This window comes from Ixodes scapularis, unplaced genomic scaffold (assembly GCF_016920785.2).
Source record: "Ixodes scapularis isolate PalLabHiFi unplaced genomic scaffold, ASM1692078v2 PGA_scaffold4__175_contigs__length_147842914, whole genome shotgun sequence".
NCBI lineage: Eukaryota > Metazoa > Arthropoda > Arachnida > Ixodida > Ixodidae > Ixodes > Ixodes scapularis.
In genome coordinates, this window is record NW_024609879.1 from 90,069,348 (window position 1) to 90,087,020 (window position 17,673).

Here is a 17,673-nt window from a genome sequence, read left to right on the forward strand (position 1 = left end):
CAAGCCTTGAGTTAGTAACAGCTTTCGTGACCTATACGGTGGTAATGCAAAACTATCGATAATTTGACTATGGATAGTTTTTCCGTAACTATCAATAGTGTCGCAGAACTAACGATAGTCAACTATCGATAGTTTTTCGATAGTCGACTATCGAGGGTTTACTACGGTTGATCGAATGCCATTTCATCGAAGCACGTTTTAGAGAAGGGACACGTTTTATCGAAGCACGGTTTAGAGAAAGCGGAGCCTCAGTTTAGGGAAACGCCGTTTATTGAAAAGGGGACGCTTTTTAAAAAAAGGCTTTCCTACTTCTCGCGTGTATCACTGGCGGCTGTCCCACGGCCCCAACCATAATACCGATGGCAGCTGTGCTAACGGTCCTGTTTGCGGTGCAAGTGTTGCGTCTGTGCGCGTGTCACGTATTTCGTTCTTTTTGCAAATAAATCGCCAATTCATCATTACTCGTTTAGTGCAAAATATTATACGCATGTTTCAAGACTTAACGCACAATAAGAAAACAAAAAGTGCAAGTTTCGATATTTTCAAAGACATACCTCTATGCATTCTAAGTTTCTAGACTGAAAATGCATACAAGACGCGTTTTTATTTTTTTTTTTATTGAATAGATGAAGGACTTGCCTAGTTCCGTGCATACGTGTTTTTCTTAATTAGTTCCCTCACATTTTTTTCAAATATTTATTCAAAAAGAGCCTTTTTTATGCGATTTTAAAGTATCGTAACTCAGTTTCCCATCATAAAGCCGCAACTACATTTAAGGGCATGCTCCTAGTAAACATAGAAACGATCAGCATACAAAAAAAAAAAAAAAGAAGTGCAACACCAGCAGTTTTCTTGTAAACAGAAATTGATTGTGATGAATTTTCAAAGAATTCCCTTAACGCGTTCTTGGTTTTCTCAGACAGTGTTCTGGCATCTGATCTATTTTTTTTTTTTTAAATTGTATGCTAGAGGAACTGAGCTGGTTCACTGCAAACGTGATTTTTTTGTATTCTTATTCAGATTTGTTTAAAATAATTTTAAATCATGGGACTATTTTGCGGCTCGACTCTGTACGCAAGAAACCGGCTTCAAAGAAGAGGATCGACAGCTATTTAAACAACGATTCTTTAATTAGAGCTTTTATCGTTCTAATGGAAATCACTTTCTATGATTGTAATTTTTTTTAAAGCATACTAATTGTCCTAAATAATAAAAAAGAACCGGTGTTGTAGCAGACGACCCGCACTTGCGCCATCTTTTGAAAGGTGGCTGAAATTCGAGGTGGAGAAGTTCAGGCAAAGTGGCGCCGATTCTGTCCTTGATGCAGAGGATTCTTTTTTCAAATATTTTCTCGCGCTACTTCATCGTTCTTGCAATGAGTAAATAATATTGAGTAAGTTCTTGAAAACATCTATACTTCGTCTCACCTTGGCATGGAAAATTGGGTTGTGTGGTATGTTTATACAGCCTAGAACTTGGTCTGCCTCACAGGGGCGACGAGTCTCCCAGCTGTAGATGAGAAATTTAGCCAGTGCGGTACAGCCGCTAGCCTGGGGTCTTTAACGTGCATCACGCAGTAGTGATACACGACCGCACGCCGGTACGATGCTCATCCAGATCGAAACGGGCAGGGGTGGGCCTCGAACCCAGGGATCCTGGGTTCGCGCCCCACCCCTGCCCGTTTCGATCTGGATGAGCATCGTACCGGCGTGCGGTCGTGTATCACTACTGCGTGATGCACGTTAAAGACCCCAGGCTAGCGGCTGTACCGCACTGGCTAAATTTCTCATCTACAGCTGGGAGACTCGTCGCCCCTGTGAGGCAGACCAAGTTCTAGGCTGTATAAACACACACACAACCCAATTTTTTTTTTTCCAAAGATAGAACTACAATTTACTATATACTCCCTTTCACTTTATGTTGTACCGCAGCGAAGGCTAGAAGCGCGAGCTCATAGCGTTGGCAGCTGCTCTTAATTCACAAGAGGGTGTGCCGCCAAGATGTGCCCCAGAGCAAAGAGCTCGCGCTTGTAGCCTTTCCTGCGGTACATCATAAGGTGAAACAGAGTATACAGAACAACATTAGCAGTTGTTTCGCACCGCGAAAAGCTCCAGTCAAACAACAGTAGTAAGCGCCGAACAGCGCTGATGATGGGGCTGACGGGGGCGCGCTCCTAGGGCACAGAACAGCAGCGCCATGGTGTCGTCTACGCGCAAAATCTTCACAAAGTGGCCGCCGCTCTTGCCACTACAACCCCCTCTAGAACACTCTACCCAGAGCAAGGATCTCGCGCTTACAGCCTTTCCTGCGGTACAGCATAAGGTGAAACAGAGTATAGCGCCCATAAATAAGCTATTCAATGCTGCCTGCCATGTTCCGACACTACGAAAAGTGCAAATATTGAACACCATTTAATGGTGACGAGGAAGCGGAATTTCTTTCCCCTCACTTCAAGATTTTTAGCAGACATTTTTTTTTAAGGTTCCAGCTTTGCAACCGCGCTGGTTCTGTTTTGTTCGCCTGTCGTGCATGTATTTGAGATTTTCAGTTTTAACATTACTCTGCTCTTAGACAACTTACGGAGAGTGTTGGCTGGTCCTTATGGACCAGCCACTGCAGCCAGTCATCGTGACTCAAATCTGAGGCTCAAGAAAAGGGTCTACTAAACCCCCTTTCCATGAAGTGCTCTATCAAAAGCGTTGCACATGTGCGAAACCTCACTAGGTCGTCTTTCTTTGGATTAATATTTATTTCATTTATTAAGAACAATGTCAGACAATCGAATTTCATGGTGTTGGTTGAATAGTGCAACGACTCCAAGCTTCCACTTTGCGCTTTACACCAACCACGACTCTTGTCCTTTGCAACTAATTTAAGCAGCCAGGTCCGACTTGCTAGAAACAGCGCCTCAGCTGGGACTGTGGGAAAGAAAGCAATGTCAAAGCCAGCGTTCGAGCTGAGTGGGACTCAAGCCGCGTCTCAAGACAGTCGCGCGCCCCACCCTTTGCACTGCTTTCTTTCACTCGGTCTCAGGTAAGACGCTGTTCTAACAAGCCGGCCCAGGATCGACACTTGTGAAGCTTCCTCGCGCTTCTCTCTCGTTTCTCGGAGTCCCCGCAATGAGTGTTGCGAAATAAAATCAAACGAGATGCTCAGTGCTGCCCTGCCATGCTCTTCCATGACTGGGCGGGAGAGCGGTTTCCTTGTGGCAAGCACGTAGCCAGGATTTTTTTTTTTTTTTTTGGTGGGGGGGGGGGGGGGGCGTTCATGACAAAATGTTGTATGAGGGAGAGAGGGGAGAGGAGTCCCCAGCAAAATGGAAGATTTCGGGGGGGGGGGGGGCGGCCCCATGGGCCACCCCCCGGGCTACGTGCCTGCCTTGTGGCTTACACTCTCGCTGAGGAGCAATGAGACTTCTTTAGCCGCGTAGGGGTGCGACCACCCAACTATACCCAACGCAGCCTGAGCTATCCTGAACAGCTGCTCCCCGACCACTGCGATTGAAAATGTGTGCAATTATACTCGCTTGAAATAACTGTAGTGAGCCGATTGAAAGAAGTTTCGGCTTACAATAATTAATTGCTTGTCTATACAAATTTGTTTCTTAAGGAGACGAAAAGAAAGACGTGTTCCGCATAAGTCCCTGAAGGCAGCCGGCCTTACGACCTGTAAGTCTAATTACTCTAAAACGTTATCCAACTCAACACCGGAGCAAAGAGGACAACACGGTGAGGAGGACGTGCCTTTCAGGAGGAATTAGAGCGCTGTAGGAGCGGTAGGGTTCCAGCGACCCCTCCAAGCTGCCGCAGCAGGGAGCAACTACTCCCGGTGCAAAGGCCATAGGAGATCGCGCCTGCTCACTCTAGCCCGGCCATTGCTCTTCAAACTGCTGAAGGAGGCAATGTCGGCTCACACAGGGGCGTTTATTTATGGGTTCCTACGTTACGTTATAACTAGGTCTGGGCACTTGATCTATAACCTACCGATGAATCAATTAATAATTTAATCGTGATTAAATTTTAACCAGTTACTCCGTTAAATTTTGACAAAGGAAGAAGTAAAAAATTAACGCTTTCACCACGCAGACGTGTACGAGTACTCCTATATCAAGGCAAACTTTAGGGGAAGATTTGACTTAAAGGGGCGAGATGGTGTGACCCGAAAGAAGTGGAGAAGGTTATGCTTGTCCCAGCCATGTCAACGCTGTGCGATTGTCCGTTTGTCCGTTGTCCGCACGTTTAGCGCAGCTGAGCCTATAGATCAGGCACGTAGTCAGGGGGGTAGCCTATGGGCCCCCCCCCCCCCCCCCCGAAATCTTCCATTTTGCTGGGGACTCCTCTCCCCCCTCTCCCTCATACAACATTTTGTCATGGGCGCCCCCCCCCCCCCCCCTCAAAAGGAAATCCTGGCTACGTGCCTGCTATAGACCTATTACTAAATTACCCAACCATCAAGGAGAATGCAGGGAACGGTGTTCCACGCGCAGCACGTGCTGGCCTCTGCAGCAGTAACTGTTCTAAAGCAAAAGCCGAAAACAAATGGCATATTGCAGGCGCGTTCGAGAACACTTTGGATTGGTTATTTACTTCGAATCTTTTATACCTGAAAGGCGTGCGTGTGCGGCACGTGGAACACCATTCCCTGCATTCTCCTTAATGCTTGGGTAATTTAGCAATAGGAAGTATTTACTGGCGGCCATAGCTGTGTGCACGACTGCTGAGCGCGTGCTGATGGCGAGCTTCCACAGTTCTTTTGCAGCGTGCATTTCACGCTGGGGGGATCGGTGGCCGAGTGGTCTAGCGCACACCAGCTCGGAGCACGTGGAGCGAAAGCTCGCGCTGCAGAACCCAGGGATCCTGGGTTCGAGCCCCACCCCTGCCCGTTTCGATCTGGATGAGCATCGTACCGGCGTGCGGTCGTGTATCACTACTGCGTGATGCACGTTAAATACCCCAGGCTAGCGGCTGTACCGCACTGGCTAAATTTCTCATCTACAGCTGGGAGACTCGTCGCCCCTGTGAGGCAGACCAAGTTCTAGGCTGTATAAACACACACACAACCCAATTATTATTGCATTTCACGCCATCAAGAGTGCCGGTCTTAGCAGCTTATTAATGTGGGCTCGTTCAGAGCATGCGCTCTAGACATCACCCACAAATATGGCGCCCAGTGAATACTCCTTATAGGTCTATTGTGAACAATCAAAGGAGTTCCCTATTGATGGAAAATATTAATGAACCTGTTTGCTTCTGCGGCTGAAGTAATAATTTGTGAGTGTGGCTGTCTTTCGGCTGTTCTCAAATACACATCGAAGTTGATTTAAAATCTGAAATTGTAAATTTTGCCATTTATCACAAATTTAACAAAGGCAAACAAAAAATTTCATTTTAACTTTTTTTAAAACTATGATGCATGGGAATGTACGAAACCTGCTATATTATCCAAGCATCAAGGAGAATGCAGGGATTGGTGTTCCACGCGCCGCACGTGCTGGCGTCAGCCCTAGTAACTTCTCTAAAGCAAATATCTAAAACAAATGACACCTTGCACACGCGTTTGTCAACGCTTTATTTCGGGCATTTAATTCGAATCTTTTATACGGGGAAGGCGTGCGCGTGTAGCCCGTGGAACACCAGTCCCTGAAGTCTCCTTGATGCTTGGGTAATATAGCAATAGGTCCATCGATTAATTATTCGACTAAAATTGACGCCCAGTCATAATTACATCCTATTCCGCGGGACATCTGTGCTTCACATGTCGCGTGCAAAACTACTATTTGAATTGGATCCCGTGCCTCATTCAAACCAGGAATGTCCCGTAGACTTTGAACTTTGCACGTGTTCTCGCGCAAACGAAAGCGTACGAGGGCGCGTTCATTGCTGTGCTTGTGCCATTTGCTTCCAAGGGCCGCTCGAGACACAGGTCTGGTGCACTGGCGCATTTGACGCTACTTCCAAAGTAAACGCAAACACATCGAGGGGCTTCGTGTCTCTGGCCACCGCGCAAGACACGTGCCACGAAAAGGTGCACCGCCACCATTCGCTTCCGAGGAAGGGGTGCTCATTTCAGTGCTGCGCCCCCATTTGCTTCCAAGGGTCGCTCGAGACATGGGCCTCGTGCTCTGACGTGTTTTACGCTACTTGGAAAACAAACGCAAACACATCGAGGGGCTTTAGGCGGATGTAAATCCCCTTGATAAAGGCGTTTTTATTTCTTTGGTCAAGTACCGCCCACCATTGTGGTGGAAACACGCGAGACACGTGCCACGAGCGGCCATTCGCTCCATAGGGCCGCTCAGGTCAGCGCTGCGCCTCCATTTGCTTCCAAGGGCCGCACGAGACACGGGCCTAGTGCACTGGCGCATTTGACGCTACTTGCAAGACAAGCGTAAATAGATAAGGGGCTTTAATAGTGTGAACAAAGCATTAGCTAGATTAAACGGATGTCCACCTGCTTTGATCATGATCATGATCATGAGCAGATTATGGAGCGGCATACACGAGGAGCTGGCACGAGAGGCACTTCGGCGCCTCGTCACTTCGTCACAAAAATGCGTCCGAATTGGACATGCTCGCGCGTTTTTGTTTTGTTTCTTGTGCGTTTCCAAACCACCCGCCTTGCGCCCGTTATTTGAGTGGTAACTTTAGCGCAGCACCCGCTTAAAATCTTTCAAATATTCACTTTACAGTTGTTTTCAATGACGTTCATCTAGTTTATTAGTCAAGCCATACGTTTATTTGCAATAAATAAAAAGACCCTCATTCTTTGGAAGCCGCAGGTTCGCTATCCGCATATGCGTTCTGGAAGGAGTGGCTAGGTAACGTCTGTGTCTTGGTCTGCCGTTTCTTTTTTTTTTTTTTATGCGAAAGCATTAATTGTTTTATGGAGCCAACCGACGTTATCAGCTTTTGAAGCGGCGCCAAAGGGCACCTAAATTTTTCTGTCCTATGGAGCGAAGCCTGAAGTCTGTAACAACGAATTGATGGATACATTTCTATTGGCTCGCGCGCGCCATAGTTTCAAGGAACGCCACCCCGCAGAGAAGCGCTCTCCATGACCCAGCGGCCCGGCCTCCGGTAAGAGGGAGAGCGTGGCCGGGCTCTGCAGAGCTGCCGGCCGCTCGAGCTCCATTAGGTTCCCGCTACCGTCGCATAGCTTTCGTGAATGGATCAAAAGATTCCAAATGAGATTCCGCTCGCTATTTTCAGTTGCGAGGTCCCTCGTGCTGCAAAATAATTTTTGACGGAAACCGCGGTGCTCGATGTCGAAACTGATCATTTCAAGCAGAAGCGGATCATGTAAATCAGACATAACAAGTCGGCGTTTTCTACCAGTTACAATGTTCAGCACCACCTTCTATTTACTGTTTACACTGAGTCAATTCAGCCTGAACATCCATTAAGTTCTGCTTGGGAGAAGAGCGTGTTGGTTTAAGTCATGGATGAAGAAAGAACAAAACAATTAAAACGGGGACAAGAAAGATGTGGTTGTGTTGTCCATGTTTTAATTGTTTTATTCTTTCTTCTTCCATGATCCATTAAGTTCATAAGCCTTTAGAGGCCTATGACTTTTATTTCGCAATTATCGTGAAGACAGCGTGCATGTACATTCATCTGGTCTACGGTTCGTTGTCATTTGAAAAGGGAAGATGGTCTACGGTGCTTTGCCATTTGAACGTGAACGTGCAGACGGCCATAGGAACGTAAAGACACATTGAACTTTGGATGATCTGGACCGCTTGGCGGTGCTCCCGTGTACATGTTGCAAAAATAAAAATAAATATTACGACAACAAGTGTGCGTGAGTTAATAATAATAGTAATAATAATAATAATAATAATAATAATAATAATAATCCTTATTTTCAGCCATACATTTGTCTGAGGGGCTATGGCAAAAGAATGCAAAAGGAAATTCGGCACAGACACTTAAGATTGCTTACGTGTGGGAATGCGAAAACATTGTAGTTCCTTTGGTGAAAAGACTTCGATTTAGTTTTTGCACATGCGTTATTTTTGCCGATTCGTTGTGTGACGCGCGGGAGACAGCGGGCACACTTTATACACTCATGACGTGGCGCCACCTTCTCTCCACTGGCTGCGCCGTCACCGGCCCAATGACGCACGCACTTGGCCACACCTTTAGTCAGCCAGATGGTTGCGACGTGACGCCTGCAATGACGCACGCACTAGGCAGACCTTAGTCAGCTGCAGGACCGTGGAGCCGCCGTCGGAAAAGCTTGCCCGTCTCGCCCCCCAGAGGCCCGGGATCGATTCCCATCCAGACCGAAATGTACTAAAGTTTGTTTCCAAAGCCACTGATTTACTTTGTTTATAGGAACCTTCGTGAAAATTGTAACGTCAATCCGAGCGTTTTTAACTTGTTTTCACTCTTTGCGCCGTCGGCCATTTTCGGTACCATCGCTTGGTCATGCCGCCGCCGCTGCCGCCGGATATTCGTGTAGTGGGGCAAATAATCTTTTCGCATTAAAGAGTCTTCTGACCTGGCCATCAGCCCCTTTTTACAGCATTCAACGGTGTACAGGACCTTTGTCAGCATAAAAAGCAATTATACATAAAATAATCAAATAGACATTGGCTAAGCACCGTATAGTCGCAGATATTAATATCAACTTCATCAAATGTTTGAAATAGCAATCATTCACATCGACATCGTTGAGATCACATTCATTTACATACAATGTCAGCGCTACTGTAAAATTCTCCATTTCTGTTGCATTCAAACAGATATATATATATATATATATATATATATATATATATATACATTTAAGTAGTTGGTATATATTTTTTCAACATCAAATTATCCATAGACTTAAATATTAATGAAAAAATATCAAAAGCACTATAAAAATCACTTTGAAATCTGCTACCCACTCGCCTAACAAATTTTAAGTTAAGGTCACTGGGACTGAAAAAGTGAAAGTCATTTACAACTCCCTGTAACGCCGAATTAGAGCGCAGCTCTTGAGGACGAGGGAAGGTACTGAGGGGAGAGGGTCATGTGACCTCGGGAAGAGGGGGGGTCACGTGACCTCGGGGAGTGGGGTTCATGTGACCTCAGGGGGGGGGGGGGGGGGGGGGGGGGTCACGTCCTCCCCGAGGTCACCGAGCTACCCGAAGTCCTCCCGAAGGAACCCGAGGTCCTGACGCCGACGCCGACGCCGCTCAAGCTGGTAACGGGCGCCTAAGAGCTGCGCTCTAAAATACACTTTTACTCTTTTCTTGAACATACAAAATCTTCGACCTCGGCGTACTATTTCAACAATATTGGGGTGATTATTTATAAGGTCAGATAATTGGTAATTAAGCTTAATCAAACTACCAATAAATGATGAGCTAAATAGGGCGTCCTTCTGAACACCCGTCATGAAAAAAAAGTTTGCTATTGCTTGTTTTATTATAGATCAAAATGCAGTCAAAGACTATAAGATACACAAGCACAAACACGCATACTAAAAGCGCCAGGCCATGGTGCATGGTTTGCGCTTGATTGCTTTGACCGGGGACAAAAAAAAACGCACTATAAGAGGTTGAGCTCCGTGACATAGTGTTTTCTGGCTCTGCTTGCTTGGCCTCATTGACCTGTTATGTCGGTTGCGCTCTGACTTACGGCGAAAATGAATTTAAACGTTTATGTCGTGCAAAAGCCCTTTCGATCGCGAAATGCTGACAAGGCATGTCTTATATATGTTCTTTAAAGGGGCGATGCAACAATTTTTGTACTTTGCGGAAATACCGCTTAGAACGGATCCCTGACGTTAATGACCCATGAAACAGGCGTTCGTTTTTCACCCCACGGAATAGAAGTCCCAAAAAAAAAATTAAAGAAAAACGAGCAGCGTTCACCCCCTCAACTCGCAGCCAGAAGAAGCGGCCACATGATCCGGAGCGGATTATATGCCGCCAATGGCGATCATAGGCACGCCCTGGGGTTGGCAAAGCACAGGACACGCGCTGAGTTCCAGACATTGTTATGGCTCGGCTATTGCCGTCGTTGCAGCGATTGGACACGGGCCCGCTACCCGAGTGCTTCTCGAGCTAGTAATTATAACGAGCCCAAGTCGAGTGCCCACGCAATGCTCGGGTCCAATCTATGAACCGCATTCAAATATCGTCTCTGGGGGTGTACTGCGATCCCCACGTTACGTCATCAAATTTTGCAAAGGAGAGATTGAATGAAAATGATCGCTTTTGTCCTTGAAATTACACCGCAACAAAGGAGTTTCTTGGCCAGTGGCGTTGCGTGCGAGTATCCTTGAGTCCCACTAGTGCCAGTAAGCTCGTGTAAAGTGAAAAACATTCCAATTGAATATCGTTGCACCGCTCCTTTAAAGGAGCTGTGCAACGATATTCAATTGGAATGTTTTTCTCTCTACACTAGCTTACTGGCACACCTCGGACTCAAGGATACTCACACGCAACACCATTGGCCAAGAAACTCCTTTGTTGTGGTGTAATTTCAAGGACAAAAGCGATCATTTTCATTCAATCTCTCCTTTGCAAAATTTGATGACGTAACTCGGGGATCGCAGTACACCCAAGTGACGATATTTGAATGCGGTTCACAGATTGGACCCGAGCATTGCGTGGGCACTCGACTTGGGCTCGTGACAATTGCTAGCTCGAGAAGCATTCGGGTTGTGACCCGTGTCCAATCGCTGCAACGACGACAACAGCCGAGCCATAACAATGTCTGGAACTCAGCGCGTGTCCTGCGCTTTGCCAACCCCTGCGCGTGGCTATGATCAACACTGGCGGCATATAATCGGCTCCAGATCACGTGGCCGCTTGTTCTGGCTGCGAGTTGAGGGGGTGAACGCCGCTCGTTTTTCTTAAATTTTTTTCTGGGACTTCTATTGCGTGGGGTGAAAAACGAACGCGTGTTTCATAGGTCATTAACGTTAGGGATCCGATTTAAGCGGTATTTGTGCACAGTACAAAAATTGTTGCATCGCTCCTTTAACGTTTGATAACATTCTTCACTGATTGATTGACTATGTCTTTAATTCTTGAATAGTTAAAACGATAGCTACTAGCTTGTGAGCCTCTAACGAAATCGCTTTGCCAACCCTGTAGCGCGGAACCAAGCTAGTATCAAAGAACAAATTTTGCCCAGCTAGGCACTTTCGATCGGCTCCATGAGGTAGCTGGGCTTCGCTTCTGTGCAAATTGGGCACTGCTAGCACCACTTGCACGTTTGCTGGCATTTGTGTCAGCGGGAGCACGCGCTGAGCCCTGAACGTGCACGGGCGAGCAGCAGAAAGGAGGAAATTAAGAGCAGAGGAGGAACATCACTGCCACGAGACTGTTTTCTGGCCACACGGATGAGTTCCGCCATCTAGTGGTTGAACTAATAACTTGTTCAAAATGGCCACCGAGGGACCGCCGCCGCCGCGAAGCGGCGGTCCCTCGGCGGCTCATTGCGGGTAAATCAGGTCAATTAACATTTTTGTAATGAGCCGCCGCTTCGCGGCGGCTTATTACAAAAATGTAAACTCATCTGATTTACCCGTACACGCGGCTTCGCGGCGGCCGAATTCGCTAAAAAGGAGGCTCATCGCCCTTTTCTCTTAACTGGGTTCTCTATAAAAGCATTCGATAAACCGGGGTCGGTAAAACGGCGTTCGCTAAAACGAGCTTCTCTAAACTGCATGCCTCCGGACTATCGATAAAACTATTGATAGTTTTTCAATAGCGGACTATCGATAGTGCTATCGATAGTCTTGTTTTTTTCATAGTCGACTATCGATACTACTATCCATAGTTTTTCGATGGACGACTATCGATAGTACTATCGATAGTCTTTCGATAATCGACTATCGATATATTTTTGCTATCGATAGTCAGATTTCTGGCGACTATCGATACTACCGATAGTACTATCGATAGCTTTACACCACTACTATACGGTCCCTCATGCTGCGCCGCAGAGGTTGCATTTTGTCAGTGGATGTATTCTTGCCGCTGTACATGGAGTCACTTCCAGCAGTGTACTAGCCGTGTTGCAGTATTTGAAGAATACAGTAATATAGCTTATTCCTGCGCTACGCACGAACTGGACATATTTATGGTCTTATCAAACAAACACGCTGGCCGCGTATGTCCTAAAAGTCAAATGCAAAAAAGTTAAAAAAGGAAAAGAAAATGAGCGGATTTAAATTTTGCTGTTTGTTGCGAGCCACGTGGTCGCAAAACCGATCTCTTAGACAAGCATCAACATATCAAGGGGCTTTCTCGATGTTTGCAGTACATTATAAATAAAAGCTTTGTGGCACCAGTGGTCCGCTTAGTAATATCAGTGCTTTTTTGAAGAATTTAGCTTCTTTTTTTTTTGCAATTGTCTCTGCTTTTAGTTATGTCAGCTTTATGCTGCTTATGCCGGCAACACAATGTAGCTGTCAAGTGCCAATTTTTACGTTTAGGAATTAGAGGAATGGAATGGAACGATTCAGCCAGTCCAGGAGTGGGAATAAGCCGAGTGTCTCCATTCCTAGGAATTGAAAGGAATTGAACTATCGAAAACTCTAATTCCCCGGAATGGAATTGGAATGGAATGGGGGTACCCATTCCGCAACACTGATTTCCAGTGTTGCCGGGGCCTCGAGCGGCTAGTTTCGGTTTTGTTGGCCGCGCCCCAAACAAAACTTTGAGGCGTCGATATCTTTAAAACTACGCACAATAAGGAGAGAAAAAATTACACCTTGAAATTCAGGGACCCTGACTGCACTAAAAACGGTCATAATCCCAAAATCGAAAGTATGAACCAAAGTTGCCCTTTAATGAAAAAAAAAAAAAAAAAAAATATATATATATATATATATATATATTGATGATCTCTGAGAGATTCTTGGTCTAGGATTTCCCAGTGGGAGATTTTATTTAATAAGTCGCCTGAAATTATTAGTAAATCTATCCAACTTCGTCCATTAGTAGTTATAAATATTGGCGGGAAATGCTTAATATTGATGATAAAAAGGTTATGTATTATTAGAAATTTAGTTAAAATTTCTCCTTTGTTATCTGTGACGTGTCCTCCCCATGTTTCATGTTTTGCATTAAAATCCTTCCTATTATTATGTTTTTATTTGTTAATGAACGAAGAAATTTATCTAAATTATCCAAAGTTTGTTAAAATGCAGAGCTGGGAGATAAACCAATATTGATTAAGACTATTTCGATGTTACTATATGTACATTGCATAGTTACGATGTCAGAAAGTTGCAGTAAAGGAAAAATAAAATCGTTATTATCATTGGAAATAATTCGCATTCAGGATTAATCTGTGATGCTGTAATTTGAAATCGTAATGGTATTCCTAAAATTTTATTGTTTATTGCACGAGGCTCTTGGAATAAAATAAATGCGGGTTTAGTTTCAGTTATAACTTCCTCTAGGTGTGCTGTCGCTACGTTTGATTTTTCCAAATTAATCTGAATTATTTGTCTTCTACTGGGATTGTTTTGCATTTCGATTGTATAGTAGTGTCTGTACATACCGAATTATTTAGCGTTGTGTACACTATGGTGCCCTCCTCAAGACGGTGAAAGTACAAATAAATCTATATACAAAAATGGCCTTAAATGCGTTAAGTTCTATATTTACAAATTTATATAACGATGTGAATATCAAAGCTATATACATCTTTGTCCAGGGTGTCCATTTAGCCATACTCTTTCTCTCTAGGGAGTGCAGCCTAGTTGTGCGCCACCGGTGACAGGCGGCTTTCCTACGCTTCACGAACATGTTGGAGCTCACGACAACCGGGCCGAGCGTTCCGAACCACGGCCGTTATACCGGCCATCGGGGACGAACGACCAGCGGTCCCCACATCCATCCCCCCCCCCCCCCCCTCCTCCATAAAAGGCTTGGTGGGCCTACCTGATATAAAATGGAGATCCACCGGCTCTCATAAATTAAAAAAAAAACAAGGAACAGCAGGCTTACCTGAGCCCAAAGGGGCTCGATGTCGTCGTCCCTGCCCAGCGGTCTACAGGTCACAGCGGGTTGAGGTCAATGTCCCCGTCGATCAGGTCCTATAGTCTGCTGGGCCCGGCCTGGCCTTCGGTGGGCGGCGTTGGCGGTCTCGGTGGCACAGTCGCCAAGGCCGAAGCAGCTACCCCTTGCAGTCCGGCTGCTTCCAGGGCGGCGGCAGAAAACACAGGGTCGCGGGCCAGCCGAGCGCCGAAGCACCGGATGGCGTCTCGATGTTCCGCCGGGTCGTCCACGCGCCGGGGCCCGCTGACGTCAGCGTTCTTGCCGTTGGCCCGGCTCCGGTGCAACAGGGACCGGTCGTGCCCGCCGCCGTGGAGCCGCAGTCCGTCACAAATGCGGCAAAAGACATCCTCTGGCCGAGATAGGGCAAGGTTAGGCAGAAATACTCAAAAATGCATTTGGAAATACAAATACTGGGATACATGAGAATAGTAGCCAAAATACTGATACTAAAATATATCCGTCAAAATCTATCGCGATACGTGTCAGAAATACACTTTAAAAATATTCAAAAAGTCTTTGGAAATACAAATACAGGAATTGTAGGGAGGGCAGAAATACATATACCGAAATACTGATACCGCAATACATTTTTCAAATTTGTTTAAGACGCCAACTGAGATGAAGCTTGACGTTTGCAGTGGAAGTTTTGGATTCCGAAATTACTTTTCCGTTGGCTTGGCACATTGCCTTGAAGGTAGTGATTTCGGACGACGAGTAGTCTTCAGTGGGCTCAAAAAAACGTCCCATCAAAGACTGACAGCGGCCCCTTCCCGGACATCCTGTCTGTCGGACGAGCTAAGCGAAAAGACTTCGACCTGTAAATAAATTCCATGACGCCTTAAATCCCATAAAAACGTCACCACGCTCCTGTCCAATAAGGGCGCCCCTGTCAGCATTGATCGCATGGCGTCACGGTGGAATGAGCTGGTATTCGTGTATATGTAGGTGGGGTCTTCAACATCAAACTTTATCCACGCTGCTGTATGAAAGGACAATACGTACTTTCCTTGTAGGTGATCTCGTTGAAGATCGTGCAGGCAGTTGCATTTGGAATTTTTGAAAATAGGTAAACCACCTGAAGCATCCTGGGACACATGTCTTACCTTCTGTTACGGTTGAAAAAACGACACGGCGGCATCGCTGTTGTGACGATCCTTTCTACTGACCTGCTGACGCACGGATGGTGTGAGGGCCCACGAAGAAGGAATAACTTTAAAGATTAACTGTTTATTACGGAAAAGGAAGGTCTGTCTGAGTCAGTAGGACGGGCGGAAGCAGGCTGCCTTGGAGAATATTCAGGCTAGAGTGCCTTCATGTGCGCTACTTCAGGCGAAGACGGCGAAGAGGCGATGTCAGCGGGCAGAAGCGAGGGCGAGAGCGAAGCTGGTTTGTGAGGAGGGGGGTAAGGTTACAGCTGCGGCAAAGTCGGCTGCCGGGGCTGTCGAGCAAAGTCGACCTTGCTGGCGTTTACATTTGGGCGATGGGTAGAACTGAGGATGAGGAGAAGGGACGGTCGGTTTGAGCGGCGGAGACTCGTTGGCTGTAGAGGACTCGGGTTGCGGGGAGCAATTCGGACGGAAAGAACGGAGCGGGGGCCGCAGAGGGGATGGAAGAAAAAAGGATGGCTACGGTTAAGCTATGCTCACAATGGCAGCACTCAAGTTTCGCCTAGCATCATCCAAACAGAGGCCCTCGTGGAGTGCGACCTGAACTTTTCGTCGCAGGTTTGAGCTCTCTGAGAAACAGCGCTCTTGAGACGAGTCACAGGTGTACAAAGTCTGGGTCGGCACAGCGAGGCCTCGTCTGGCCTCCTTCCCATGGGTATCGGATCACCAGAGCAGCGGGTCACGTTCACGTCGACTGATGACGTACCCTTGAGCCGTGCAATACTAAGGGCGCAGAAGCACTCGGAAATCTGTTGAACTTCATTGCGTGAGTCATTCTACTATTTCAAATCAATCACCGCCAGGCTTGTGCTGCAACGGACTGTGACTCAGCTTTGCCGGCTGGTTGTACTAGGCCGGCGCTGCCGTAGCCTTGGCTGTTGTAACGCGCTTCGGGCGTCCGAGCGAGCAAAGAAGCGAGAAAAAGAGCGACCGGTGAGCGAAAAAAAAAGGAGAGAAAAGTAGGGTGACGTCACGATGACGTCAAATATGTTAATAACCGACTCCGACCACTAGGACGAGTACAGCCGTTAACATCCCTTGTTTCCTTGGGGCGCTCTTTCTGCGCTCAAACGTAGGATTCTTGTTTCCGCCACCTCAAAGCATGGCGCTCAATCGCCGTCTCTACTAGAGTAACTGTATATGCTCCGCTTGCGGAGCAGAGTACCGCAATGGTGTCATTCTGGAGCCAAGCACTGCGGGAAGCCACGGTCGGTTTTTGCAGGGGACGTGAAGGCGCAGACGCAAGGCAGCGTGATATGGCGTGCTGCGGCGCGCTGCGTAAGGAAAATAGTGCGGCGTGCGGCGACGAGCCGCGCATGCGCCGTCATCGTTCTCGCGTCGTTTCCTGTTTCCCTCTCGATTGCGAAAATCGCACCCGCGGATCCTGCGGGTCGCGTGTGAAGTGAAGTCGTCATTTCATTGCGGTAAACGACGCAGCGGCTCACGAAAACGCCGTCCCCTCGCTTTCGGACGAGAGCTCGCCGACTCACCAAGAAGGCCGGATGCGCCGGTCGCGTATCGCGTATCACTCCGCGAGAGCCGCAGACGCGAGCAACACGATCGTCGTCCGTGTCGTCTGCTTCCCATACCTTGGAAACGGATGTCCTAAAACATCGCTCGCGTTATAAAAAAAAACAAAAAAAACAGGATTGTATTGTACCCAGCTGACGCACATAATGCTCAATGACTTAGGAAGCTTTCGGTTCGTTCGAGTTTAGTCTAGGATCTATATTTTGCGAACTCAAAGCGGAAAATATGTTCCCCCGAAACTCGGCGCTCTGGAAGGCCGCTTTCCCGCACGAAGCTCGGATCCAGTTCTGCCCACGTGACCACTCCTCCGCCAATACGGAGATGGCGGCGAAAGGAAAAGGAACGCGATACTCTGGCTCTGCAAGCAGAGCCTATACAGTTACTCTAGTCTCTACTGGCTATTCGCCTCGAGATTGAACCGTGTCACCACCGTGCGGCCGAAATTGGAAACGCGCGAAAGCGGGGATACCGCCGTGCGTCGTCTGCTACGGGCGCACGCTCAGAAGCATGGATCTAGACGACGCAAGCCCGTTTCAGGCTGAGCTTGACATTCTTTACTAAATGTTTTATGCTTTTGTTGCCGTTTCTTCTTACTGAAGGTTGTGTTGTATCGTTTCCCATGCGTAGAAATTCAGCAAAGCGAGTATTATGAAGTCGGAAGCTTCCATAATCTTAGTGTGTTGGTTTGTATACAATTGCTGCATCCCACGTATTTTTGTTATCTCGCACAAACCGTGGCTTTCATAAAGGATTGGATGTTGAGTGGGGCTGCGGCTCGATTAGGAAATTAACCCGACTGATCGCTATCCTTTAATAAAATAATCAATCAATAAATCCGTATGCTGATTTTTCGCCGGTCACATTGCGTGAAAGGCGTTAAAACTACACATTTTTTTACTGGTTTTACTGTGTCATTAATGGCATATTGCATTCCCATTCTAAACTTCACGTTGTGTGTCC

The 17,673-nt window shown here is 46.9% G+C and overlaps 1 long non-coding RNA gene across 1 annotated transcript in view; it reads right to left on the reverse strand.

Annotated features, from left to right (window-relative positions):
- LOC115317298 overlaps window positions 1-16,300 on the reverse strand; it is a 39,309-nt gene extending 23,009 nt beyond the window's left edge. The window contains exons 1-2 of the long non-coding RNA XR_006078199.1: window positions 15,121-16,300; window positions 13,967-14,366 (exon numbers count right to left, since the gene is read on the reverse strand). This is a non-coding gene — a long non-coding RNA (uncharacterized LOC115317298). The remainder of the gene's footprint in view (window positions 1-13,966; window positions 14,367-15,120) is intronic.
- Window positions 16,301-17,673: the final 1,373 nt, after the last annotated feature.